Source organism: Tauraco erythrolophus, chromosome 2, assembly GCF_009769465.1.
Source record: "Tauraco erythrolophus isolate bTauEry1 chromosome 2, bTauEry1.pri, whole genome shotgun sequence".
Taxonomy (NCBI): domain Eukaryota; kingdom Metazoa; phylum Chordata; class Aves; order Musophagiformes; family Musophagidae; genus Tauraco; species Tauraco erythrolophus.
This window is the reverse complement of record NC_141466.1, coordinates 122221166-122247523: the sequence shown is the minus strand read 5'-3', so window position 1 is coordinate 122247523 and position 26358 is coordinate 122221166. Positions and strand designations below refer to the sequence as shown.

Below are 26358 nucleotides of genomic sequence, written 5' to 3'. Positions count from 1 at the left end.
CTTAAAATTTCAAAACATTGTTTTATGTAAACAGGGTGTTAAAATGCATGCATTAACTTAGTAGCTTACTAAAGCAATATTTAAGTATAAATGGAAGACACGCTGTCTTCATCAATGGAAACATGTAACACAAATATGATTCCGTGTGTATAACTGAACTTTATAGACTGTTAAATCCTTTGCTAAACAAAACCATGATCTGAGCAAAAATGAAACAAAAAGAAAATAGCAATAATAATAAAAAAACAAACGGACAGCACCAACTGATCTATCGAGGCCAAGATCCTTCAACTGCTTACTTATAAACAAATTAAGGAAGTAAAAAGAAGAGGTCATACTTTCACATGACCTTAGAAGGTCACACAATATGTACTTTATGCAAACATCACGTGCAATGGAAACACCACAGCCACATTAGCTTTTCTGAAGTCCCTTTACTTTACCATGAATTAGTATTCTTAAGTTTAAATTCTCATATCCTCAGATTTATGCTATTTATTGTCACCAATATGAAAGGAATGTTTCAAAAAAAAAGACAAACCCAAAACCAACCCACAATCCCTCAGTAGCCACAGGCACTTCGCCTTTCTCCTGTCTCTCCCAATTAATACTACGTTCCTCTAGGAACAGCTCTAACTCCAGGAAGAGGAACTGCTACCTACACACCAGCTGTATCGAGCACGCATACAAACTTCTGCATGTGCTGACAATACAACCTAACATCTTTATGCTCAAAGTAGGCTAATTGGTTTTCCAAGCCTAGTTCATATGTCCAGAGAATATAACAAGGAAGAAATACTTTTAATTTCGTTCAACCTCCAAGGACCAGCCCAGTTAAAAAGCAACATCCATCAAATTCACTTTACTATGAACTCAACAGCTGCAGAAGTCAGTTCTAACGAAGCACATCACGCTGTACACCGTGCGCGAGAACAAAACTTCTACGACCAGCGCAGTACAGCCCGTCAATGATGCTTCTTCTACGCGCTCTCTTCATTTATCAACAGAGGGTTGCTTTCAAAGGAGCGTCAAACTTCTGAAGGTCTCAATTTCTGCGCTAAAGCTGAAGGGAAGGGGCTGTCACCATCAAGAAGCCAACTTACTTACGCTTTGAAGGAATCCCAAGGTTTAACCCTTGGTTTAAGGAATGGTCTTCTCTAAGGAAAAAAGCATGTGTTCATTCATCAGGCAGCTACATATAACAGCAAACTGAAGTGTCAGGACCTAATAAGCATTTCAGCAATTGTCTCATTTTAGAATGGTGTCACTTCTAAAAAACAATAAAGTAAAAACACAACTTTGCTTCAGCACGTCATCTTTAGATGTATTTAGCAACTGACACGCTTTAAGGCCCTTAAAACAGACAGCTTATCGAGAAAAACCGAACACACAGGGCAGCTTAACTCCCTGCGCCCTTACACCGAGCCCCCTCCTCCAGCTGCGGCCGCGCCGAACCCCGCAAACGCGCGGGGCGCTCGCCCCGGCCCGGCTGCCGCCCCACCCGGAGCCGCTACGGGAAACCCCCCGCTGCGAGGCGCGGCGTACCGGGGTGGGGGGGGTCATAACCCTCAGGGCCCGCCACCGGGGAACACCGCCGCCCGGCTCCCAGGCCGGCCCTGACGCGGCCCGCTCCCTCACTCCCGCCGCAGCGGGACGAGCCGCGGGAGAGCGCTCCAGCCCGGGGAGCGCCGCGGGGCTTCCCCCCGCCGCCCAGCCCTCCTGCCCGGCGGGGCGGCCCGGCCCCGCCGCCCTCCGCTACGGACGGAGGGAGCGATGCCCCGACAGGCCCCGGCCGCTGCAGGCCGCCGGGTGCAGCCCCGAGGGGTCCCCGCCCGCCGCCGCGGGGCAGGGGGTGTCCTTCCCCGGCCAGGCCCGGAGGAAGCGAACCGCCCCCCGCTCGGCAGTGGCGGCGACACCGTCTCTTACCTGCAGGCTGCGCGGGGGGCGGCGGCGCCCGGGCGGGCATGGCGGCGGGTAGGGAAGGAGGGAGGGGGAGAGGGGACGCGGCCGGTTATCTGAGGCCTCCCGCGGCAACCGCCATCGAGGGGGAACCCATGTCACGGCGACAGGAACCGCGTCGCTGCAGCCCGGCCCCCTCCCGGCGGCCACCGCCTCCTGCCCCGCCACCGCCCACTCGGCCTCCCGGCAGGCGCCGCACGGCCGCTCCCGCAGCCGCGTCACTTCCAGCGGCGGCCGGCGGAGCGGGCGCGTAAATAAATAAATAAATAAACAAACAAATGACTAACGCTGCTGAGGTGGTACCTGCCCTCCGCCGCCGTAGGTAGACGGTGGTTTAGCAGCGCCATCTTAAGTGTTGGCAAGCCGTCTTCCCCGCGGCAAGCCGGCCATCTTGGATGAAGAGTGAGGCGATGCCGGGGGTGACGCCGCGGCCGCCATATTGAGCTCGGGAGGAAGAGGGCAGCGCCAGTTTTGCGGTGTGTTCCATGCCCTGGCGTAGGCACTATGAGGTGTTTTAAATTTTTTTAGTTATTATTTTTTTTTCTTTTTCCCTCAGGGGTATCGTGTGGGCTGCGCCAGGTGAAGCCCTGCGCTGCGCTCGGTGTCAGGAATCCTGTCAGGGATCCCGCCACGGGGGGCCGGGGCCGTGCAGGCGTTTGCCCGCCGAGAGGCGCCGAAAACAGGCAGTGGCATTAAAAAACAAAAAAAAACCCGAAACCGTCCGAAATAGAAATGGGGAATTCGGGACGAATCCCTTCTGGCAGCTGGCCGGCGGTGCGGGGAGGTGGCGGGAGGAGAGGCGGGCAAAAGGCTGCGCTTGGCGGGGGGAGCAGCGCTGTGGTACCGGTAGCACCGGCCTGAGGACCGCATAGTCGTACGTAATACCCCGGTCTTGAGAATCGTGCTAGGACCTCTGCGGAGGAAATTGTTTACTGCAAAATTTCGCTACTTTGAAGTTCAGGGGAGAGTAGCCTGATCCCATATGTATGATCCCGCAGTCCACCTCTGGAACAGGCCACTAGCCTGTTGTCCCATATGTATGATTCTGCAGTCCACCTCTGGAACATACCGCTAGCCCACCTTTTATGTCTCGTTGTGACCTGTTTTCACTGTGCTGGTGAATATTGTCAGAACTACCAGCACATTAGGTTGTGAACAGAGCATGACAGGGTTTTAAATAATGCGGGGACCCACCATTCATCCTTCGATGGTAGTGAACTGAACACTGTACAGCAGTTACAAATTGCTGGCAAATTGCAATAATAAAATAGTGATCAAAGCGTAACGTTAAAGCTTTGTTCCTGCAGAGGCTTAAGCGGATATTTAAATGCAGTAGTTTGGCTGAGGAAGGCTTAAAACAAGGCTGCTCGCAGAACTTTTCATGTTTGAGATAGGTTTGTGGAACAAAAATGCCTCAAATGCATTTAAAAGTAATTATAATTAATCTGCTAATTTAATAAGCAGTATAAGGCCTTTGTGAAGCATGAGGAAATTGTGTTGTTAATACAATGTTCCTGTTACGTTAGGAATCCTGTTATAGTAGCTGAAGGTAATCATAGGTGACTTATTAATGAGGCTGCTCATACATTTTACATATTACGTTTCGCCGCCTGGTGGCTGTTTTCTTTTTTTCAGCTTAGTGTCAGAAACACGGTGTAAAGCTTGTGCTGACCTGGCAGGACAGAAGTGGTGAGGGGAACTGGAAGGTAGGGCAATTTAGCAGTTAAAGATCTTTAACCTCCACCCAATGTACAACAACGTGTTTTACAAATTGTAGGGGTGTGCAGAAGAATCTGTAAAAGCAGTGAAGTACTTTGTTGTTAAGCAACAGGCAAACTAGATCGTTTCTTCCCGTGTCTGGCAATAGCCATTGTGTTCCAGGGGCCCAAAATACACCTCAGCGTATAGTGTTACTCCATGAAGAATCGTTTCCCGTTCCAGCTGTGTTTAGTTGATGGTCATTGGCCATAAGTGTTAATCATCCTATGGCAACATTGTAAATAATATAATTAGAGGCAGTAATTTAATAATTATCTTCTCTTATACAGCTGATGCATCAATGATTTGAATGTGCATACAGAATAAACACACTGCCCATAAACTCCTCAGATGGCAACCTGAGCCCTAGCACCCTAAAAAAAAAGAAAAAAAGTAAAGCCCTTCTGTGGAAAATCCAAAGCCACAAGCACAGGGAGAGGGGCAGAAAGATCAACAGTGTCAGTAATTAGGTCTTAGAATAGAAGGAAATTTGTTAAGTAAAATTCCCAGATGATTTGAGGAAGTGACTCATATCCTAAGCTACAAAGAAATTCAGAAAATCCCTCCAAGTGGTCCCTGCCAGTTTGACCAGAGGGAAATTTCCTTCTCGGTGGTGTTCGGTAGTTTCTAGGACCAGAAGCTTTAATCGGTATGCACCTGTGAGTCTGTAAAATTCATTTAACTTGATTGCAGGATCGGACAAGAGGTAAGCGTCCCACATAAAAAAAAATGGAAGTGATCTTCACTTAGGCATAGTGTGAGTGATTGACAAGATGTGTAGGATTTCTTTAGTCAGTCGTGTGTAAGCTTTGCTGGTTGAAGGAGATTACATTGCTTACGAAGGCAGACTGACTCTTTATAATAGCATTAGCCATATTATGTATTAGTTCTGTGAAATGGAATCCATGGGTTACAACACTAATTTCAAGGTTGTATTTTCAACATATAAAAGTTTCCTTTACAGAACTGCATGGATCATAAACACTGCATGTTATCTGGAGATTATTCTAGAGTGGTATTCTACCGATTTTCAAACATATGGCTTTTTTTTTTTTTAAAGCATATACTTTAAAACAATTTATTTTCTTACAGCATAGGGAAAAAACATTGTAATTTTGAGATATCCGTCTTAATGTGAAGCCCCTCTGCACAGTGCGTTAGAGGTTTTAAATCAAGCAGGACTGAGCTTGCTAACTCTGAGGTCCAGCCTTGATTTGTTAGCTGCAGCAAAGCAGCTTTATCAATCACTGATGCCAACTCCTAAACTGTCAGGAGAGGGCGCAGCCTTCCTAAAAGTCTCGAATGGAAAAAGGTTCTCGTCGTGTGTCAAGATGATTCAGAAAGGCTGTCCAAAACCCCGCATGGTCTGGAGGCTCAGACAATACTTTTGGGTTGGGAATTGAGGATGGCAGGGAGAACTTGTTATGGTCTACATCTATGTCCTTCATAAAACTTAGTCATTCATAATTCTCAAGAAAATTTAATATTTATAGGGAAATAATTTAGCTTTTTATTTCTCATTTTGGAGTTTACAACCTGATTCCTGAATGTAACTTTTAGTTATACTATAAGCTGTACCATATATTGTGTAGTGTAATGCAGAATATCTTCTGAAAGATGTTGGATCGCTAGCAGTAGATAGTGCAGTTCTTTTACTTTTTTTTTTTTCCTTTTTAATTTTAATTTTCAAAATATGTACAGTACGACATGACTCTTGGAAGTGCAAGCTCTTTCTGGCTTCCCCACTCAATGTATGGGAAAGAAACTTGCTGTACTCAAAGACTAGATAAATCTTTAAACTGCAGGCAATTTGCTTCCCTCTCTGCTGAGTCTGGCAACGCTGCTGATCAGAAACTAGATAGTATATTTCCTGAGAAATGGTATTGCTTGATTTTTCCTTTTTTTTTTTTCCCTAATTCACAATGAAATTGGAGATTTGAAGATTTGAAATTATCCGTAGAATGATTTTTAAATGGTCTTTGGACCTACCAGATCATTTAATTTCACCAATGCCAAAAGCTTCCATTTGTGCTGTTGTCAATGCACTGCTAAATAATTTAAATTTTTCTGTGGAAACTGAATAGAAAAAAATCAAGCAAATTGGAAACAGGAGATGGAACCATTGCAATTTATCTTCACAGAATGTTGTGACTTTTTTCCATCCTGACATGAAACTGAATTGGCACGTTTCTCTGAAATGTTTTTAATTCAGTAAAACTGCATTTATCATCTACCGTCATAGCTGAAATAACCCCTACTACCTCATTATCAAGAGGAAAGAGCTCATCTGACTGAATTCACCAATCAACCTCAAAAATTTTACATTAAAATTGTTTGTGGCCGTGGTTTCATAAGGTGGGCATTATCAAAGCTGGCTGAATGAATAATATGCACTTTCCACTGGCTTCTAAATGAGCAACAGTTAGTAAAAGAAAAATTGTGCAGTTACTGTTAGCTAAAGTTAAACAAAGCTGTGGCTGAGCAAAGCATCAACTAAGCAGCCTGTTACCAAACTCCAGTGCTGATCTGTCCTTTGGCATGGCAAGGTGGTAAAACAGATCCATGAGCAGCTGGTGCTTGTTTCTCAGAGTGGTGGTTGGTGCCCTGAGCTCCATCCAGCATCAGTGCAGACTGCTTGGCTCTTCCACAGAGCACTGCGAAGATTCTTGTCTGTGTTAGAGTTGAGGGAGCCAGGATTGTCTCCTGATCTCAGGGCATTCCCTAACCGTATCAGGCACCCACTTGTGAAGAGCCCACCTGGGTCTGTGAGCTGGCCATGCAGCAAAGATCCTGTGAATTCCCATCCCCTGCAGTTCTAACAGTGTCTGAATTCATTCCAGCTCCTGTGGTCTTCACATGTCTCTCTGCTGGCAGTGAAAGGAACTTGCTGAGCCTGGCCTCTCCATGCTAGGTGTTATCCTTTATGACAACCCCTATGTGGTGGTCCCTGTTTCCTCTCCAATCCATTCAGAGGCATGAGGTAGTCTTCTGAACATCTCAAATGCCCACATCTTCTGCATTGCTGCATTGACCTCTGGCCATGCAGAATGTCCAGGCACTGGTTCCTCTTGTTTTGGGCATCCAACAAAGGTGTCAGCTTTTTCCAGCTCTTCAGGGAAGGGACTGTCTCCATTTGTTCTAGTTGCAATGGCTTTAAATAGAAAACATTGTAACATGTGTTTCAGATGCAACATATAAATCTTTGTTCGGAATGCAAGTTGGTTATTGTGTTATACAGATCTCCCCAGCCAGCTTTACTGGAGTCATAGTTAGGAAAGCTAGAAGGCAGGACTGCATCAGCAGCCCGTTCACTTGTGATTCACAAGCCATTAAAACTCCCAGAATTGTCCTTAAACAGTTCTAAATGTGTTAACTACAAGCAACCCTGTGTAGTTACAGAAAACAGATGAAATGGCAGTTGTTTTAGGTGTGTCTTAGAAATCTTCTACATCTGAAGGACGTGTAGGCTCTTCGATTTTCAGATCAGATTTACTTGGGCAACGATAGGGTTGCTGACACTCAACAGTTTTTGTTGGGAGGGTTTTTTGGTTTGTTTTGTTTGTTGGGAGGGTTTTTTGATTTTTGTTTGTTGTTTTTTCCTTCTAAGGAACTCCTTTCTGAGTCTGAACCACATTTGCAGCTGATTCGGAGCCTCTAATGAACACGCAGGCTCACATTCTTGCCGTATGAGGGCTACCCAGTGGATTAACCAGCTCATGAATGTCAGAACAGCCACATTTTTCCTGCTGTGGTCTAGACCACATCCTCGAAGTGGCAGAAATTAATGACCTCAGTGTGGCGATACTACGTGTACGCCTGGCCTCCACATATTTTTATACGTAACTTGTCAGCAGCATGTGCGAAGTGTATTTTAGTGTATCTACATTTTAATGACAGCAAGGCTTGTCAGCAGAGCCAACAGATAAACCAATGTAGCTGGCAAAAGCTGAGAAGCTGTTGGCAGTGCTGGTGTGTTCAGGTGTGAAGGAGATATAACAAACTTTAAGATGAGTGCAGACTGAAAACAATCTGACTTCAGCCCTAATTTAACTGTGTTACTCAGGCAAGCTGAGAGGAAAAAACAGCTGACAAGTGTTGCAGCCCAGCAAGCTATAGACAGCCAAAATGATGTACAGGCATCATGTACTGTTTCATCCCAGGACTGACAATACTTCCTTCTTCTAGAAGAAGGTATTTTGTGAGCACCTCAAGTGTCAGCAGGAAAGCAAGATTTCTAGCTCTCTATGTGGCAGAGCAAAACTTTCCAATGTGACTAATTGGTCTTGGTTTTTGTTTGTTTGTTTGTTTTCCAATACAGGCTTTAAATACAGAAAGCCAATAAGAAAAGAAATCCAAGTTATTAATTTAAAGACAGTCCCTTGCCTTTAAAGAGGCCTGGCTTGTGAGTTTTGTACATTCAAGATGAAAAGTGCTAAAAAATGGTTGAAGACCATTATTCTGATTTAATGGTCCAATTTATTTCTTGGACAAAGGTGAGTTGATTTCCGTAGCCATTCTCCTTCCTTGTGCATCAGCTCCTCTCTGTGATGAGAGGAGTCAAGAGCCACCAAACCCCCTTGTAGATCCGCTGGTAGGAAATTCTGAGGTACAAACTACTAACTCTGTGTATGTGATGGGCACTATTACAGCAGTCTCTTGCACACTGAGCTGTTCAGACTAACAAGGTATATCCCCATAATCTCTATTAACATCTATTTTAAGGCTTTTTAACTTCTAAGGCTTTTCAGAGGGCTTTGTGTTTTGGGATTTGGTTTGGTTTTGGTTTGGGGTTTTGTTGGGTTTTTTCTAGGAACACTGAAACTCTACAGTGTTTTTATATATATATATTATATATATATATGAAGACCTGCAATATCCTGTTGTAATTGCATAAGTTCATTTCACATCTATATGTCAACACAGTCACTGAAATTTGGGTGCCTGGTTTGAATGTTTTGAACAAGTTTTCCACACAAGCCATGTTGTGTGACTGGCAGTGATGCATATTAATAAAAATAATTTGAGATTTTTTTTCCCCAAAGATCATGCCCTTTTCTCTTTATAGTGAATGGCAAAATGTCCATTAAACTTAAGTAAGAGAAGGATTCAGTTCCAGGTTTTAAAATGGAAATGGCTGAAGTTTTTCAGGGTTAATGACAAGTTCTGTCTCACATGCAACTGCCATGCAAGGAAAGTGGTTCCTTTTGCAGATATTTTCCAAAATCCGTCTCATTGTCTTTCAGACTCATATCTGATGCTTGTTTTCAGTACCACATATGTCAATTTTATCCTCTGTCATATTTCTCTGCAATGGGTTTACTTTCTTGATCTGTGTTCACTGAGATGCAAAGCATCTGGGATGTAGGCACATAGCAAGGGTAGATCTCAGAAGAACGGAATTGCTTTCTGGAAAGCTCTTATATGAGGGATATGTGAGATTGGCCATATTTGATCCTAAACTACCTGACAGGGTTGTTGTCCTAGGTAAATTATAAACAAGAAGACAGAATCTAGAGAGAAAATACCATGTTCTAAATAGCCAAAATGTTTTTGAATGCTAACAGAAGTCCTGTCTGCCCAAGCTGCCCTGGAGTTCTGCAGCCTTTGGCTGCACCAGCAGTCAGACAGAAGGGATGAAACCCTCAGACAGAGGGATCTGTTGGTCTCTGTGTGGTCCCCTGCTGTTGTCTCACAAGCAGAAAGAAGCAAGACTGAACTCCTGACATTTATACCAAGAACAGGCAGAATGTGGGAAGGAGCAGGCAGAAGGGATTTGTGGAGAGATGGTCAGGGAGGGAAGCAGCAGGATGACAAAAGCACAAAGTGAGGCAGATGAGGTCCAGCCCCCACTCCTTCAATATACAAGATCAGTCAGAGATCTCTTGAGAGCAGCCAAACCAGCTCTGTTGCCACAGGAGAGCTAGGAAAGATGAGATTAGGTAAATCCAGGTGCCTGAGCAATCTGTTTAAATTGACCAGGCTCTAAGTAGGAACCCTCACTCTAAATCACGGCTAACTGGGTTTCAGTGCTAGGAAAAGGGTGCTGTCTCTGAGCCAGCTTGGTTCTAGTAAACGAGTGTGATCCCAGCAGGCTCCTGTGGTGTCACTGATGTGCTCTGCAGAAGCCCTTGCCAGGGAGCGCTTCCCTTTGCTGTTCCCTGCATCTCCCTGCACCAGCCGTCCGGTCTAAGTGCAGCCTGCGTTACTTCAAGGGAGATCCTGTGCGTCGTAGCAGTGAGTGTCAGCCGTCCCTTCTCTAACCTCACTGAAGTCAGGGGGTGTGCATCAGTGGTGAATTTGGCTCATGGTTTTCAGGTTTTTTAACCACTGAACTGAAAAAAAGGTTAGTAAGTGAAATAAACCTATAAATTTATAGGATCTAGCACTTGTTGCAAGGAGCCAACTGTATTCTGGGCTGCATCCAAAGCAGCGTGGCCAGCAGGTCGAGGGAGGGGATTCTGCCCCTCTGCTCTTGTGAGACCCCACCTGGAATACTGCATTCAGCTCTGGAGTCCCCAACACAAGAAGGACATGGAGCTGCTGGAGCGGGTCCAGAGGAGGGCCACGAAGATGATCCGAGGGCTCGAGCACCTCTCCTATGAAGACAGGCTGAGAGAGTTGGGGCTGTTCAGCCTGGAGAAGAGAAGGCTCCGGGGTGATCTTATTGCAGCCTTCCAGTACCTAAAGGGGCCTACAGGAAAACTGGAGAGAGACTTTTTATAAGGATATATAGTGATAAGACAAGGGGTAATGGCTTTAAATTGAAAGAGGGGAGATTTAGATTAGATATAAGGAAGAAATTTTTCACTCTGAGAGTCGTGAGGCACTGGAACAGGTTGCCCAGAGAAGTTGTGGCTGCCCCATCCCTGGCAGTGTTCAAGGCCAGGTTGGATGAGGCTTTGGGCAACCTGGTCTAGGGGAAGGTGTCCCTGCCTCTGGCAGGGGTGTTGGAACTAGATGATCTTTGAGGTCCCTTCCAACTCAAACCATTCTATTGTTGCTCACCAGCCTGGGCTGCGGCACCAAGGACACTATTGTTGCATCTTCCACAGCCAGAAGGAAATGGCCTGCCTCTTGTAGGCAGGATTGGTACCTTGAGTTGATTAGTTAATTAGTTCATTATATTCAACTCAATCCAGCTGGCTAATAATGACTGGATGCCATATTCTATGATTCTATGAGCTTCAATTCTCAGCATAGCTGAGAGAGGGCACCAGCTTGTGCTGTTTACCCTCATCTGGTCAAAGAGGGATCTGACATCAAATCTAGATGTTGAGGAATTCTCATACCCCTGTTATTCCATGTACCCAGTGCTAGTGAGTTGGAAACGCTGCTCCAAACAGTACCAAAAGCACCAAGACCCATCTTCCCAACACAGGCTGATTGCCAGATGTTTCAAAGGAGCAACTTTGTCTCAATTTCCCTGCATTTATGGAATTGTTTGTAGTGTAGACCACAGGGTATTTGCTGCCTGCTAGGCCAGATGCAAGTCAGCAGTTCAGTGGATTTAAGTGAAAGATTGATGGCGACTTACAATCGGTTCGCATGGAAATGGCATTGGTCCAGCTGCCCAGTTGTGGAATGTTATGTGAGCAGAGCAGATATAATTATTTCCAAATTTGGCCACAATCCATATTTTATCCATATTTATCCCTATTTTGCTGCAAAGGGCCCTTGTCTTCTTCGGCAAGAAATCCCCTGGGCAGAGCGCATGTTCTCAGTAACTCACTCTTTACCCTGTACTGGGTTGAGTTTCCAACAAATCCTTCTCTATGGAGGAGCTAAGATGCAGGACCTTTGCTAGTGGTGCAGCTATCACCCAAAATCAAACCTCTGTTTCCTCAGCAGCCTATCTCACTTAGGAACCGTTGCAACTTATGAGATCATTCACAGTTCTCTGAGCAGCAACTAATTCTTGATACAAAACCTGTTGGCAATAGCCTGGATTTTCCAAGGAGCAAAGACCTCTGTGCATATCATCACATGGTGGAGCAGGAGGGAGTTTCAGGAGCACTGCAGAGTTCTTTCGCCAGTCAGATGCTTATCCAAAGAGATGGTGGAAGGTGAACCAGCTTTCATTCAAAAATAACGTAGGCATTTTAGCACAGGACTGCTCCCCCTCTAGCATGACCTCTTGTACCTTCTGGGATCATTTTATCTCAATGGTGCTGATGTAGCTCTGCTGCTATCAGATAGCCCTTTGCAGGGTCACTTCAGGCATGAGGAAAGATGTAAATGGAACCTGCTGCAAAAGCTGTTGCAAACTGACTTATTCTTCTCTTGCTTGTAGCCAGCCAGTCAGGGATGGATGGTGCATCCGCTTCGTGGCTGCTGAGTCTTCTGATTTTTTTCCCTGTATAAATGTCTTCAGATGCAGTTTGGCAGCAGGTTACACTGAGAAGATTTTTCCACTCTGCAGTTCTACACCATCAAGATGAGCTTGAACTACCCTACAGGCTGCGCCTTCAGAGAGGCCCGTGTTACTTACACATCTCTGGTTTTGGCTGACAATTTATACGCCGTTCCTAGCTAGGCCACTTCTCTGGAGAGTCCCCCTTTCTCAGTCTGACAGAGATGCAGGCAGACAGACCTACAACTCTGTGCTACCTGAAATAACCCAGGGTGATAACCCTCTACGAAGCATGACAAAGAGTCACTGTGTGCTTGGGTTTGCCTTGGGGCTGGTTTGCTTCTACAGAGCTGGACCAGTTTCTCCTGAGTCAGATTCTGTTATATGCAAGCTATTGTGGTGCCTTTAATTCAGTTTAAGAGTGGATCAGATAGGTTTCTTCCCCCTTCACAATTATTGTCTTGTTACTGCTCTGTTTGTTAATGTGTATTCTGGTAGCATCGCACAGCTACAAGTGTGCCCCAGGGCCCAGTGCAGTAAGTGTCTGTGGTGTGTTTTTCTCTCTTGATTGTGTAGAAGGAGTCATCACTGCATTATAAACTTATCTCTATGACTTCTTGAGGCTCATTCTTGCCTGTGGGAAAGCTTCATGTGCGAAAAGTGTCAGGCCTGGCTTTCTGTCAGGTAGGCTGGACTGTTACACCCTGAGCTGAAAGGTGGCTTTCTTTTTCTGCACTGGGACTGACAGGAGGGAGCAGATAGCAGTAGGTGAAGAGCTGTCTTGGACCCCAGTCTAATGCAGGCCCTAGGTAAGGCTCTGCAGCGCTAAGTTTCCCTTGGAAGCCAAAACTTGGTTAGAGAAAATGTGATGGTGAATGAGTGAGTCTCATGAAGAACAGGAAATAATCTCTGTGGTTGTGGCAGCTAGTGCTAGTGTGTGGGAAATATACAGCATTTGTGTGAGTTTTTGAAGACCAGTTTTATTCCCGTGACTCTTTTTGGCTGATCTAACACCTTGATGTTGAATTCAACCATTTCACATTTCAGGAAGCAAACATTGCCACCACAGGACCTTTTCTGGTGCGTGAAGGTGCTGCTTTTGTTTCCCCTAGCACTGGCATTGCTCAGCTATTAAAAAACAGGCTCACTGTTTTACCAAGGCAACGGTTGCTAGAAGAGAGAGGTCTCCCAAGGGATTATAGGTGGTAAGTTGTTCTATTGGTAGAATGCAACAAGCTGCAGTGGTATCTGCCTAAAACACATATGTGAGCTTTGGACTCACTGGTGTTAAAAACATTTTGAAGGTCGGGAATAAATCTGTGTGTGACTGCCTGTATGTATCTACACTTTTCTTGCAAAGGCTGAAAAGAAAGTGATGCCTGCTTTTTTTGTGATGAATATTGTTTGTTTGCATGAAGATTGTTTTCTCTGAGGCTTTTGTGCATGGTTTTCTACAGCTAATGGGCTGCTCCTGTGTAAAATTCCTTCAGAGGATACTGCAGAGGAGCTAGCTGCAATCAAAACCCAGAAGACTGTGTCCCAGTCCTTCTTTCACATCTCCTTCTTTGACTTCCGTTATCTTTAAATTACATCCGTAGTGCTGTCACTCTGTCAGAGTTAGAACAGTCTTGCCTAGATCTTTCCCCATGGAAGGTTTAGTATAGCCCTAACCTAGTTAGGAATCTAAGAGTTTTCCCCTCATTTCCTTGGGGTGTATTAAAATGGATTATCCTGATATGAAGCATATAAAATAGGCAAAAGTGAAAAAAAAAAATATTCAGGCTCTGGATCTCTAAACTCCAAAGACCCCACATCCTGAACCCCACTGGCAATAAAAAATGCCTGTAAATGCAAAGTCTTGTATCTCCAAAGTCTTCGGGTTTAACAAAATAGATGAATTGTCCCTCTTTTGCTGCAGTCCACCGGAGTCTCTAGCTGCAGATCTTTGCTCAGTCTTCAGTTGGACAAAGTAGACAAGGAATTTGAAGTGAGTAAGAACACATCAGGACTCCTGAGTTTAGCTAAGACTGCATATAAAAATAATACTTATTTTCTTTAGAAAATGAAAAGCCCATGTCCTGCATCTGCTGAGCAAGGGGTTTCATGCCCACATTTTTGTCCTGCGCGCTGGCAGATTCCCAAAATGGGATGTGTCCTGACCGTGGCTAAATAAGCAGCTGGAGGGCTGTTGTCTCTGTGCAGGGACACGGGCCTGTTCCCTTTCTATTCTCAGGCGCTCTGCCCATTCCCCCTCCTTTGCAGAGGCTGCAGCCTTATGGGAGGGTGAGCATGAACATCGTAGTGTTGGTGCTAGCTGAGACTGAGCTCAACAAATTGTTTCTGTCCCGTTCCTCCAGAGGTGGCCACTTAATAATTAATACCTGGTATTTATACCTTTTGGTAGAGCACTCCGAAACACCTGGCAGGCTGACTCGGACTTTGTGTAGCCCGTCATCATTCACCCAGCCCTGGCGTTCAGCCATTCTGGAGTGGTAAAATGTAAGCTATGCACAAAACTGGCAACCCAAACCAGCTCGGGTCAGATTTGTTTGCTGCTGTAACCTCCTCCACATCAGTAGAGTACCAGCATTGTTTCCACTACGTTCAAGACAAGGAGACCATGAAGGAATGAAGGCTGAATACTGAAACATTTAGCATTCCCAGTGCTGTTTGCAAAGAAACCCATCAGGCAAGAGCTGTTTGGTAGCTTGGGTTCTGAGAAGATGCTTTTCTGTATCTTCTTTTATATGCTGGTGCTGAACAGTTCGAAAAGGACAGGGATAAAAAAATAACCCTGTTCAGTCTAAGCAAAACAATAAATCTGCTCTCTTGAAATGCGATTCTGCTTTGTCTGGTTTTGCTTTTGGTGGAAAGGGAGGCACACAGTGTTCTCCTATTGCCACCTGTCTCTGGCAATACAGGACCTTCTTGAAAGCCACTGAAAGTTTCTGTAACCAATAATTACTTTGGATCTGGCTAATAGGAGACTCTGCTCTCAGCAATATGGCAAGTAATTAAAAATAAATAAAGGTCACATGTTTATAGAGCCTTTTCCACATCATTTAGTGTTTCTAGTTGATAGAGTGTATTGTGTTTCTTACTCCTACATGTAGAAGATGTTTGCATCACCTGTGAGATACCAAAGAGGGATGTTGTGCAGGTGCTGCCCTAAGTGCCTCGGCTACTTCCAGGGCCTTTTGTTCAGATCTTTTTCCAAGCCTGGCAGGACAGGTAAACCTCTGTGGAAGCAGAATTGCAAGTGTTGTCTTTGTTGTGTGAGTGATGCATAACCCTCTGCCTTCAGCACTGAAAGCCTTTGCTGTTTTTCACTTTCTTAGGGTGGTAGTTTCCTTCCAATTAGCAGACACTTAAGGAAACATCTGGAGTCACCTATCTGTGGCCTGTTGTTTCCAGCTGTCCTTTTTTTAAAAAAAACCCAAACTTTAAACACAATATGTGTGTGTATGTGTGTAAGGGAGATCAGGTATCTACGTTTTGGTATTTATTAGAAGGCGAGTGTCCTCGAGGTCCCTGTATAAACATTGGAGCTAAGGCCTCTGGAAGACCATTCAGGGCATCAAAATTGACTCTGCTAAATCATCCTCTGGAGAAGTGTCTCTCTTTCCAGTGCCTATATAGGGAACCCGCAGAGACTAGACTGAATTACCACAGCTGAAATTAGATGCTGCAGAAGGTGGCATGAATACTCCTGCGGTTTCAGCTACTACTCATGCACTAAAAGGCTTCCAGTTTTCCCATTAACGTAGCCACTCAGCTGGCCTAAGCGAAAAAAAGCCGTCTTTGCGGAAAAATTGTGTATTAAGCATCAGTCTTTATTGCACCAAATAGGTCTTTTAAATCCTCACCCTGGGAAGCTGTTGACACATGCTTGAGTCACTCTACCACCTTCTCCCAATAAATGTGTGTGTAATTGTATTTGTGTATACTAGTTACATGTTGCTGTGGAAGTTTTGGCATGCTGATATATATCTGCATGCCAGCCGTCACAGCCTGTGGCTTCATGGCCGTATATGGAAGTTCACCTGTGAAGGTATCCAGAATTTCCCTTTGGATCTGTTTGAGGTCTAAACCAAGCAGCTCAGAAGAGGGCAAGCAGAGCTGCAACGTGCCTGAGATGGGTGGCAGTCTCTGGCAGTGAAAATTGTGGCCCCCTGTTTGAAACCTGACTGACATCACCCTGAATGCCATGAAGGACATTTCTTCCTGCTGTGCTCTCTCCAGAACAAGATGTTCCCTGTGGAGTGATATGCTCTGAGAGGCCAGATCTGGCTACTCCGTTCCAGCACTGCAGGTAGAAAAGGATGGCTTGAACATAAATGAAACCACAAAAATTGTTTGGAGGCTGGCCACAGGCAAGTGGGAACAGGCTGAGGAGATGGAGATCCATTTGGTCTGGTGCTGTAGCTGTGTAGATTCAGTGTCTAACATCCCTTGTGGGGAAAGAATGACATGGAGGGAGACATTCCCTGCAGTTAAGTGAGGAGGGTTCTGGAGGCCAGGTGTAGGAAAGCTTGAAAGCACACATTTCAGCATAATTAGAGGCTCTTCTGAAATGAAGATATAACTTGATATGCAAAGTCTGAACACTTGGATTCCGTGTTGCACTACACCCCCTGGAGCAGGCCTTTATCTTATGTTTACATCAGGGTGTTAGGCAATATACCACCACCTGCAATTTACTTTGACTCTGGTAACTGTTAATTCTTATAGCGTGGATCGAAGCTGTGTGCTAAAACGTTTTAGAAAATTTCCCGGTCTGGTATTTGGTCGTTAGGTTGAAAAGGACTGTGTGCCTTGAAGAAGGTAATAATAAACGTGGTGAAAGTGTATAGAAAGCCAAGTGACACTGAGGAGGTAGTTTAGGGTCTTCTCTTTATTCGTCCACCTAGTGAAGGATAAAAGGGCATATAATGAGACAGAAGGGTTGTACACTAAAGGCAGGCAGAGAGAAATTTTCTTTGCATGGAGTATATTGCCATTCATGAATAGTATCAGCCTGCATGAACATAACAGGATTTTGAAAAAGACTCGGCATTTAGTAGCCTCCAACACCACCGTGTCCTGTTGCAGTAATAAATACATAAAATTCAAGACTACTGAGTAAGTTTCAGGACAATTCTACTTAAAGAGAATTGAAAGGAAAATCTTACCTGGGGCAGGCTATGCTATATCTGTCTGCAACAGCACCCCTTGTGCTGTCCTCCAAAACACATTCCAGTCGGTGCAGTCAAAGACTGTGGACTACTTGGGCTGCCAGTTTTATCAAGTGTAATAGTCACCATGCCTCTGTGATGGTCTGATCATCAGTTTGTTTATCCTGAATACAGCAACAGTCTACTGGAAGATATCTGGCATTCTGACACCTACCTGAATGGCTGCTGAATGCTTCAAGTGTACATTAGTTGTTTCTTCTGCAAGGGAACCCATATTGTGCTCTACTTGGAGACGCTTGGGTTGGCTCTTAGTGGAAAGGTTCAGACCTTGATTGGTCCTGTACACGTCCTGTCTAAACCAGCCCAATGATTGGACCGTTAACCTGGCTGATATTCCCAGAGTCTGAAACAGCATCGTCTGCTTTACGAGACATCTAAATGCTTTACAAGACATACAAGCTCCCAACAGATGCTGCTGCACATCTGCTCTGCACATGCAGCTCCAGGTTCCCTCCAAACCAACTTTGCTTACAGGCAGCTTGGCCCTACCAACCGTGTGTCCACATCTGTACAGTTTTGTGACCAGCAAGAGGCCTTGCACTTCTGCAGTCTTGGTGAGGTTTAGTGAGCCAGTGACCTCTCCACCATGCCCCGTCGTGTAACAAGTTACCCCAAACACTGCCCGCTGGCAGCTGACACCCAGAACTGAGCCCTTGAGGGATGTCTACAGAAGGCCATCAGTTCTCTTTAGTGGTACAGAGATGTAATCTCATGTGTTATGGGACCATGTAAGGCAAGAGAGATATGGAGGCTCTGACCTGCAAAGGCACCATCTCTTCATCCAGAAAAGTGAGATTCTGCTTTTCATCAGTTTCCTTTCCACACTGGCTAATGTGAGCCACACAGCTCTCAGAGGACACTCTTAGAGGAAAATATGTGCTAGTCAGTTGTTGAACTTCTGAGCTGTTCGTTTCTGCTCTTCTCTCCAACCTCAAACAGGGAAATGTTTGCTGGCACTGTCCAGGAATTCATCTGATGGCATTTTAATATGCATGTGTACGATCATCCAATTGCTACAATTACACTGTGGGAATCTTGTTTCTAAAAATACACCCATCTCTGCTGCTCTCCAACACTAGCATGAGATAATGTATCATGTTCCCTAGTTGCCAGTGACACGCAGGATGAAGGTAATCAATACAGCTGGTAATACATAATGACAACGACAATTATAATTACAACTGATTTCCCTTTCACTTAAAAACATCATCTTGTAGCCCACATTGTCACAGCTTCAGCTGTGCAATGCATTAAAACAATCATGTGCTTTCCTATGCTAGATAGAATCCCATTATTTTTGCCTGACAGCATCTTTTGAATAGCTTGAAGAGGTTAGGTTTATTAGGGGAACCCTAAACCAGTTCATACTCCAGCAGGTGCCCAGTTGCTATCGATCAGTGTGCTTCCACCGAAATCGAGAGAGATCTACCTTTTTGCATCACTCAGGATGCGATTGCTCTGTTTTGGCTAGGAAAATGTGTGTGCACATCATCTTTTCAATTCAAGGTGCAGCGAACAACTCTCTGCTAAGAAATCTGACCTGTGTTTCAGCTCCCCTTCGGTGTTACTTAAATTGCAGGTGAAAGCGCTGTGAGCCAGTGGAGGCTGCAAGAAATCGACGGAATGCCATTCAACTTTTACTATTTAAAAAAACATATTTCCATATTTTGGAAGAATTTTGCATTACAAATAGGCCCTCTGATCCCGGAGGAGCTACTCAGTGTATGGCATTGCTCAACCTTACTGTCCTATATTCTGGCCCAAAATAACATGTCTGCCTGGTGAGTGAAGGAGGGGTCTTGGGAGCCTGAACATCAATGTTGTAGCCAAAAGCCACAGTGATGAGACATTTAAGTGTGTGCAAATCAGTATATTCCAAATTACAGTGCTGATTGCTGAGAAGCTGTTGCTACGTCTCTGTTCTTCCCTCTCCCTGCCCATATAATAACAGCAGTCATACTAGAAGTGGCAAGGACCTTTCACGAATTGTAAAGTTTGTCAGTGCTTGGAAGTTCTTCGGTGAGTGGCACTTAATAAAGTACATCTTGGTCGGTGTCTGTAGAGGACATACAAAGCTCTGAAGCCATAGGAGAATTCTTCTGGCTGTGGGGTTTCCAGCACGATTCTCTCTTGTGGAGAGGACCTGTCACCCCTGAGAAAAGGCAGTGGAATGGAGGGGACTGGATGTGGAAGCTGTGTTCTGCACCCACACCATAATCCAGAGCTGCTCCCAGCTTTTCCCAAGTCTGTTTTGTAGCCACTGTAGCTCATTGTATCTTTCTTCCAAAAATGGGATGTAAAAGGAAGCCCACTATCCTCATTGCAGCTTTTGTACTTCTAAATTAAATATTTTGTTTTACCCTGGAGATTGTAGTGAATCTGCTGCTTTCCCAAGAATGTTTCTTCCACCTAGAGCCATATTCTGTCCTTACGTCTGGTCTGGATCTCTTCTGGGCAGTGATTATCTTTCCCATTGAACAGAAAATTTCTTAGAGAGCAGCCAGGAAAGAATCCTCTTTGCCTTTTTGAGCACGCAGTGCAGGAGCTGCTACTGGAGCTTGTCATACATTACAGTACTGTCAGCACTGGCTTTTCTCCCATCACGAGTGTTTTTGGAGCCAGGCGAAGGCAGAGCCACTGAGCACTACTGGAAACCTCCAGCATCTCCATCAGCGCTTGTCGACAGGCTGCTCCATAGCATGGAGCTCTGCCTCTCTGCTCCATCAAAGCAACACCTGCCCACCGCCTCTGGGCACCAAGAGAGCGCGGCTTTTTGCTGTTAGTGTCAGATTACCTAATACTGAAATCCTCCTCTTCGCTGCTGAGATTTACTGTTCAGCTTCAGTGACGTTTTTCTAATTAACCAGGCTTTTGTTCATACCATTCAGAGCTGCAAGGAAGCCCCGTTCTGCAAACCAGGAGGCAGCGTAGCTCTGTTTCACTGTTGCTTCTGACTGCTGAGGGAGACTTTCAGGTCGCCTTCCGCCTGCTGGGAAGAGAGCTGCTGAAAGACACCTCCTTCTCACGATCTTTCACGGAATGACCCCCCCCAGCATCACAGCCCTGGTCTAGCAAGGCACCAGTGTGGAAACTGAAGCCTCAAAACCCGAACAGGATGAGAAACGTGTAACCTTTGGAGAATGCTGGAGCCGACGTGATGTTTCAGAGCCAGCCTCTATTCTTAGGAGAGTGGTGAAAGTCATAATTTAAAAATAAGATCCAGTGCAGTGCTAGCAAAGAGTCTTATTCGCGGTATTCCTGTGAGTAAATCCTTCTACATGAATTGGCTTGACTTCAAGCTCAGAAACACTCCACCAAAATAAGGCCCAGCTGTGAGGCATCCGTACTACTGATCGGAATGGGAAAGAAGCACACACGGCACTTGCTACATTGGGTGCTCTCAACGGGGTGAGCGACCACTTCCCTTCCCGCCCCCCAAAACTCATGCCTGTAGTTTAGTGTTGCAGGTTGAACCACAGCTTTGACTCCATAGCAGTTCAAGGGCCTCTACAGGAGTCAGCCAGTGCAAGGGGTGAAATTGAATATGTATGTTCTCCCTTTTGAAAATCCCCCCCAGGCACTTACACGGGCTGCTGCTGTTCTGCTGTCTGGTGGGGACTAGATGCTGCTTTTGTACAATTTACAGCCATCTCTGGCTGTTGTGTGTATTTACCTCTGTCCTCCTCGTTTCTGGTTTACGTCTAGGTTACCTAATACTGTGATTTAGCTAGGAATCTCTGGGTGTCTTAAGACATCCCCTTTTAGGACTGTGTGTAGTAAGCAAAGAGCCAATTTCAGTCTGGCTTTGAGCAGGCCTGGCCACAGATCCATGCTCATGTGTTAGAGCTAGGATGAACTGCGTGGGGAGCATCTAATTCATAGTCATTTTTTTTGGAGAAAAACCACAGAGCTAGCTGTATTCAAATCCTGTTCATCTGCTGCTCCAGTGCTGTTTGGATTTTGAGGTTTCCCTCAGAAACCTCTCTTATTTTTTTGGCCACAATTGGATGTAGGGCATAATCCTTTCCCGTTCGGGTCATGCAGAATTTTTCCAATAGCTTTAACTGGAAGAAGCTGAGACCTTAAAGTTTCCTCTTGCGCTTACTCAGGTCAATGTGAACCTTTGTATGATCCTTGTTAGGATCATACCAACAAGGAAACACTGGGTCTCATAATAACATGTCTCTGGAGCTGATCTGGTTGTTTTACTCACCGTGTCACCTTCATCCATGAATCTAGTCCCACCAGAGTGAACTGGAGCACGTGTATGAGTTGCACTGCTGACGGGCTGTTTTATCCTATGCAAAAGCGATCAGCCATCTGTGTCTCATGTCCTGGCCCTGAGGCCTGAGTCGTGCCTGTTAACTCCTGAGGCTTACACTGCCCAGTGATGTCAGCAGGAGTCTTGCATGAGTAAACAAGCTAATCTTTCCTCTAATGAACTTACTTGATTGTTCTGTGTAGTGCATTGTCATGGTTTAACTAAACACCACGCAGCCCAGCCGCTTGCTCACCCTCTCCCACCCCTGGGGGACGGGGAAGAGAATCAAAGGGGAAAAGGGAAGGAGACCTGTGGGTTGAGATAAGAACAATTTAATAATTGAAATAAAATAAATCTAAAAGTAGTAATGATAAGAATAATGATAAAAATAATATCTACAAACAAGTGATGCGCAGTGTAATTGCTCACTACCCACCGACCAACGCCTGTCCCATCCTGGCTAGCAATCCTGAAACAGAGAACTCTGGAAACCGCAATCCTGGAAGAGCAAGAGCCCTGAAGAGAGATCCGGAGAGAACGAGCCAGCGAGCCAAAACTTCCCAGCTGAGTTTCATCCATATACTGAGCGTGACGCCGCACAGTATGGAATATTGTATTGGCCAATTTGGGCCTCAATCCTAAGCCTTATGCTCAAATGCTAAGCTAGGAGTTGTGGGTCCGTTGCTCCGGCTGTGCTCCCTCCCAGCTTCTTATGCACTTGCACACTGGCAAAACATGGGAAGCTGAAAAGTCCTTGATGTCTTAGCAACAACTATAAACATGAGTGTGTTATCAACATTCTTCTCTTAACAAATCCCACACTAAATCCAAACCACAGCGCTATTCCAGCTACTAAAACCAAAAACTAACCGTCCCAGACGAAACCAGGACACGCATTTAAACTGTAAAGGAGTTTTACACAAGCTGCTACCAAAGCCACGCATCTCACCCCAAAATTTCACACTACAGTTTTAGGAGGGGAAGAGCTAGCTAGATCTGAAAAACAGTCAGAAGATAAAAGAAGCCAGAAGTTAAAGAAGTCAAGAGGGTGGGTAAGGAGCATTAATAATTCAGAGTAAAGACAGAACAACCTCTTGAAGATTTCACATTTTATTGTTATTAAAAGTTCATTATGAAATTGGCACAACACATAAAAATAGATCTGTGGTGAATGATACATAATACTATTATTGCGCGGTCGTTTTGTGCACACCCTCACATTCGAAAATCAGATGGTAACAAACATAAGACATTTCATCGGCTAACTGTGAAACCAGTGTTACTGCAGCAGGGAGAGGCTGTGCTTTCTGATGACTCTATCGAATGGATAAAGCAGACAGAAATAGTCCTCTATTCATACTTAAAAATAAACTCAGGAGAACGAAAGAACAGATTTTTAGAGTATGCCCCAGCTGAAAATAACTGGAGAGGGAGAGCTAGAAATACCCCTTTTCTTATGGACCTAATTCCATGAAACTCAAAGGAATTTTTACCATGGATTTTAAAACCAGCAGGATATAGTTAGTTGTTGACAGACAGATGGAGGGGCCGAGCAACAGAAGCTAGGGAGGGCCCGTGGCAAAGCGTGAGTTTATTATTTTGATCTTGCACATGCTGCTGAACCTCCTTATTGTAGTAATTGTGTATGTTCGTAACAGCAGTGATTGCTGGGAGGAGCTGGGAGGGTGTATCAAAGCCAGATAAAGCGACTGCAGCTCATTTTTTTTTCTCCCTGTTTGGGTTGGCCTTGGTTCTAACCCCACACAGCATTCACTGCAAAGTGACTTTTACCTGTACGCTTTCCGATCCACATGAGAAAATCAGAACAATACCCATGGTTACAAAAAAATCTCACCAGGTCACTGACTGTTCCTAGACATGTGTAGCTTTTCTTCCTGACTTCTGTGCTTATCATCGTGTTTAGGGCTGCCCTCAGCCTGACTCCTGTTCCTCATACTGTCATATCAGTTCCAGGGGTGCTGGGAGGTTGCTTAGAGCTGCCACTAACTAACTGGATCAGCAAAACTGCAGTTCTGCAGTTTTCTGCAGGGAAGGGTCACTGTAACCAGCCTCAGTGCAGAAAGCAGCACTGTAGATTTCTACAGGGAGCACTTTGTGTGGATGGGAGGCGAGATGAGCCCCACATCAGATACACTGCTTGAATGCCTGTGGGGAAAAAAAATACCTTAGTGGCATGGCTACTACTAAATTTTCCTATTATTTATTTGAGAGGCTCTTTTAAAGAAGTAGGAACATGAACCCATTTGTATCTTCCAAACTTGTAAGCAACGCTATTTTTTTGCTGGGTGTCCTGGTATGGGGTTGCAGAAGGTGGCAGCTAATGACGTGGCATTCCCAGTTTCTCTGGGAAACTGTCACACAGCTCCACAGCCTGTGCTTTTGGCTGGCTCTGAACTGCCCACTACCTCCCTCTGAACTCACGCCCTGTTAGGACTACAGCACGTCGTGCTACTCCAATCCTACTACCAAGCTTGAGAACGCTGCGGCTACTCTGTTCTTGTTTCCTCCACTGTGAATAGTTTTAAATCCCAGAAGATTAAGTTCTCAGTGCTGCTCTCTTACATTAAAATCTCAGGGCTCCAGTCTCAGCCTCACAGCAGGAGAGTGACAGGAGTGGAAAGCTGGCACAGCAGAATGGTGAATCAGGCTCTCCCTTTGGTTTTCAGGCTGTTTACTCAAAACAGCCCTTGAGAAAGATGCTATGCCTCAAGCAGCTGTCACATTCAACCGGTTTAGCAATATTACACCTATTTCTTCTCAAGCTTGTCAAGGAGGGCAGGGAGAATATTATATACGTTAGTGCAAGTTCACATAGACAACGTATGAATATTTAGTACAAAATGTTCTTTCAAGGTGGGGCAAACATTTCTAATTGTGACAGAAAAAGAAGTTATTTTGTAACATTTTTAACAACTTGGCTGTGAAAAAGCATTTATGTGAAATATGTTTAGACACAGACTACCTCACATGATACCGAAGTATTTCAAGGCTCTTTCTGAGTAGGCAATAACCTCTTTTATTTATTTTTTTTTTTAAATTAAATCAACTTTATCACAGCCAATTCCAAATGTAACTAAATAATTTGGTCATTTTTTTTAATTTATATTTTGCTTTTTCCTCTTTGGAAAAAATAAAGCTATGCTAAGTTGAGGGATTCCACTCCACATGGGTTTTACCCATTCAAGGCTTCTTTAATTTCAGAATTAATTTCCTCATTCAGAGGAAACCACAGAAATATTCAGCTCATAAATTCTAGGATAAGATTTCAAAAGTTAGTTCACGCACTTCTGAAGAAGTGTGGCTTCCAAGAAGCTCACAGACTACTTGTCTCTACTGAAAAACATTTTGAAAACCTCGCCCAATTTGGAAACACTCTTTTTTCAGGTGTGGTAGGGTATATATCCAAAATGAAGATCTGAATAATCCCTAGATTGTGGAGAGCAAAGAATTCAGATATAAATTTTGGATTTGGCTCAAAGTCCAACTGAGCAGAAAAGTTTAAGGCCTCAGTTTTCTCTGACTTACACTGCACATTGCAGCGTTCAGCAGTCGCTTCTGAACGTGGTTGGCCAATGTAAACCAAGCAGGCATGCAGCAGCCTTTGGATACGTAGACATTGTCCTTCCTTAGCCTGGTACTCTCCAAGAGCAAAAGAAAAATAAAAAGGCTTCCAAACTGTTGTTAGACAGACAAATAGGTGCGGAAGCCATAACTGTGACTTTCTGCCCTTTCCTGAGCTCTCCGCCAAACCACGACCCATCAGAAGCGGGTTCACAGCCCTTCTTCGCCTCGAAGCCTGGCTCAGAAGCCACAACAGGGCAGAACCAGGTGGTGGGCGCTGCGGTTGGTGGAGTTATGCAAAGGCAAAACCAGAATCGCGTTCAAAAAAGCTTTTTCCCGAGACAGAAAAACTACTGGAGCAGGAACAAATGGGAGCACCCAGCACAGCAGGTGGGAACAGAGGCAAGGCAGTATCACTGGGCCCTTGCTCCTGACAGAGACACCACTGACAAGGCGGTGCATCGAGTTTGTCCCGGCATCCCTGGCATAGGCACTGTGCTGTGCCGAGCCCGTGCAGGATAGGAAAAGTCTGAGGGTTGTGCTGATCTACCAGGAATCCCAAGCGGCTGAAAATTCAAGTCAGCCAAATTGCTTTTTCTGGGCTATAGTAAAGGCATGGAGGGGAAATCTCCACTGGCGTGGGATTTCCCTTTTGGTTTTGTGCTACTGTAGAGTCATGGTGCCACTTACTCTCTCCAGCCTCCTACTTCTGGCCCACTGGACTAGCAGGACAGCCTCAGGCAATGGCACTGCATCAGCAAACCTGGCTTTATGTATCTAGTTGGTGAGTGCGCCAGGCAGGAAGGGTGCCAAATATCTCTCCAAACAGAATTCATCTTCTGCCTGCATCTGCTTTGGAACCATAGAGCATGTCCAAGCTGGAGAAAAATCCAAACACGTCGTGTAGAAGCACCTTTCCCTTGGATTTTTATTATCATCATCATCTTTAAGAATATATTTTGTACCGAAACACTGTCAGCATTCTTTATACAATGGAAAATGACACAGTCATCATGTATCATGTAAAAGAGTAAAAACAGAGCAAGACAGTAACGTTTAATATTCAAGATTCAACTGGAGTACAAATAGAATCTGATGTACAACTTAAAAGCCACACACCAGATAAAAAGATCATCTGGAAAACAACTGGTTCTCTCTTAATTTGGAAAAAGGAAGAAAAGTCAGGGAAAGTCAATATTAAGGCTAAAAATCCC

The 26358-nt window shown here is 44.9% G+C and overlaps 1 protein-coding gene across 4 annotated transcripts in view; it reads right to left on the bottom strand.

Moving 5' to 3' along the window:
* The window catches only part of AFTPH (aftiphilin), a 49121-nt gene extending 46839 nt beyond the window's left edge, over positions 1-2282 (bottom strand). For 2 of the 4 annotated variants that reach the window (XM_086631857.1, XM_086631858.1), the window contains exon 1: positions 1927-2029. The gene's annotated coding sequence lies outside the window, so the exon portion shown is untranslated. Of the gene's footprint in view, positions 1-1926; positions 2031-2246 lie in introns of those variants that run through there. The other 2 variants (XM_086631860.1, XM_086631859.1) reach the window with 2 other exon arrangements.
* Between the last annotated feature and the right edge of the window lie 24076 nt (positions 2283-26358).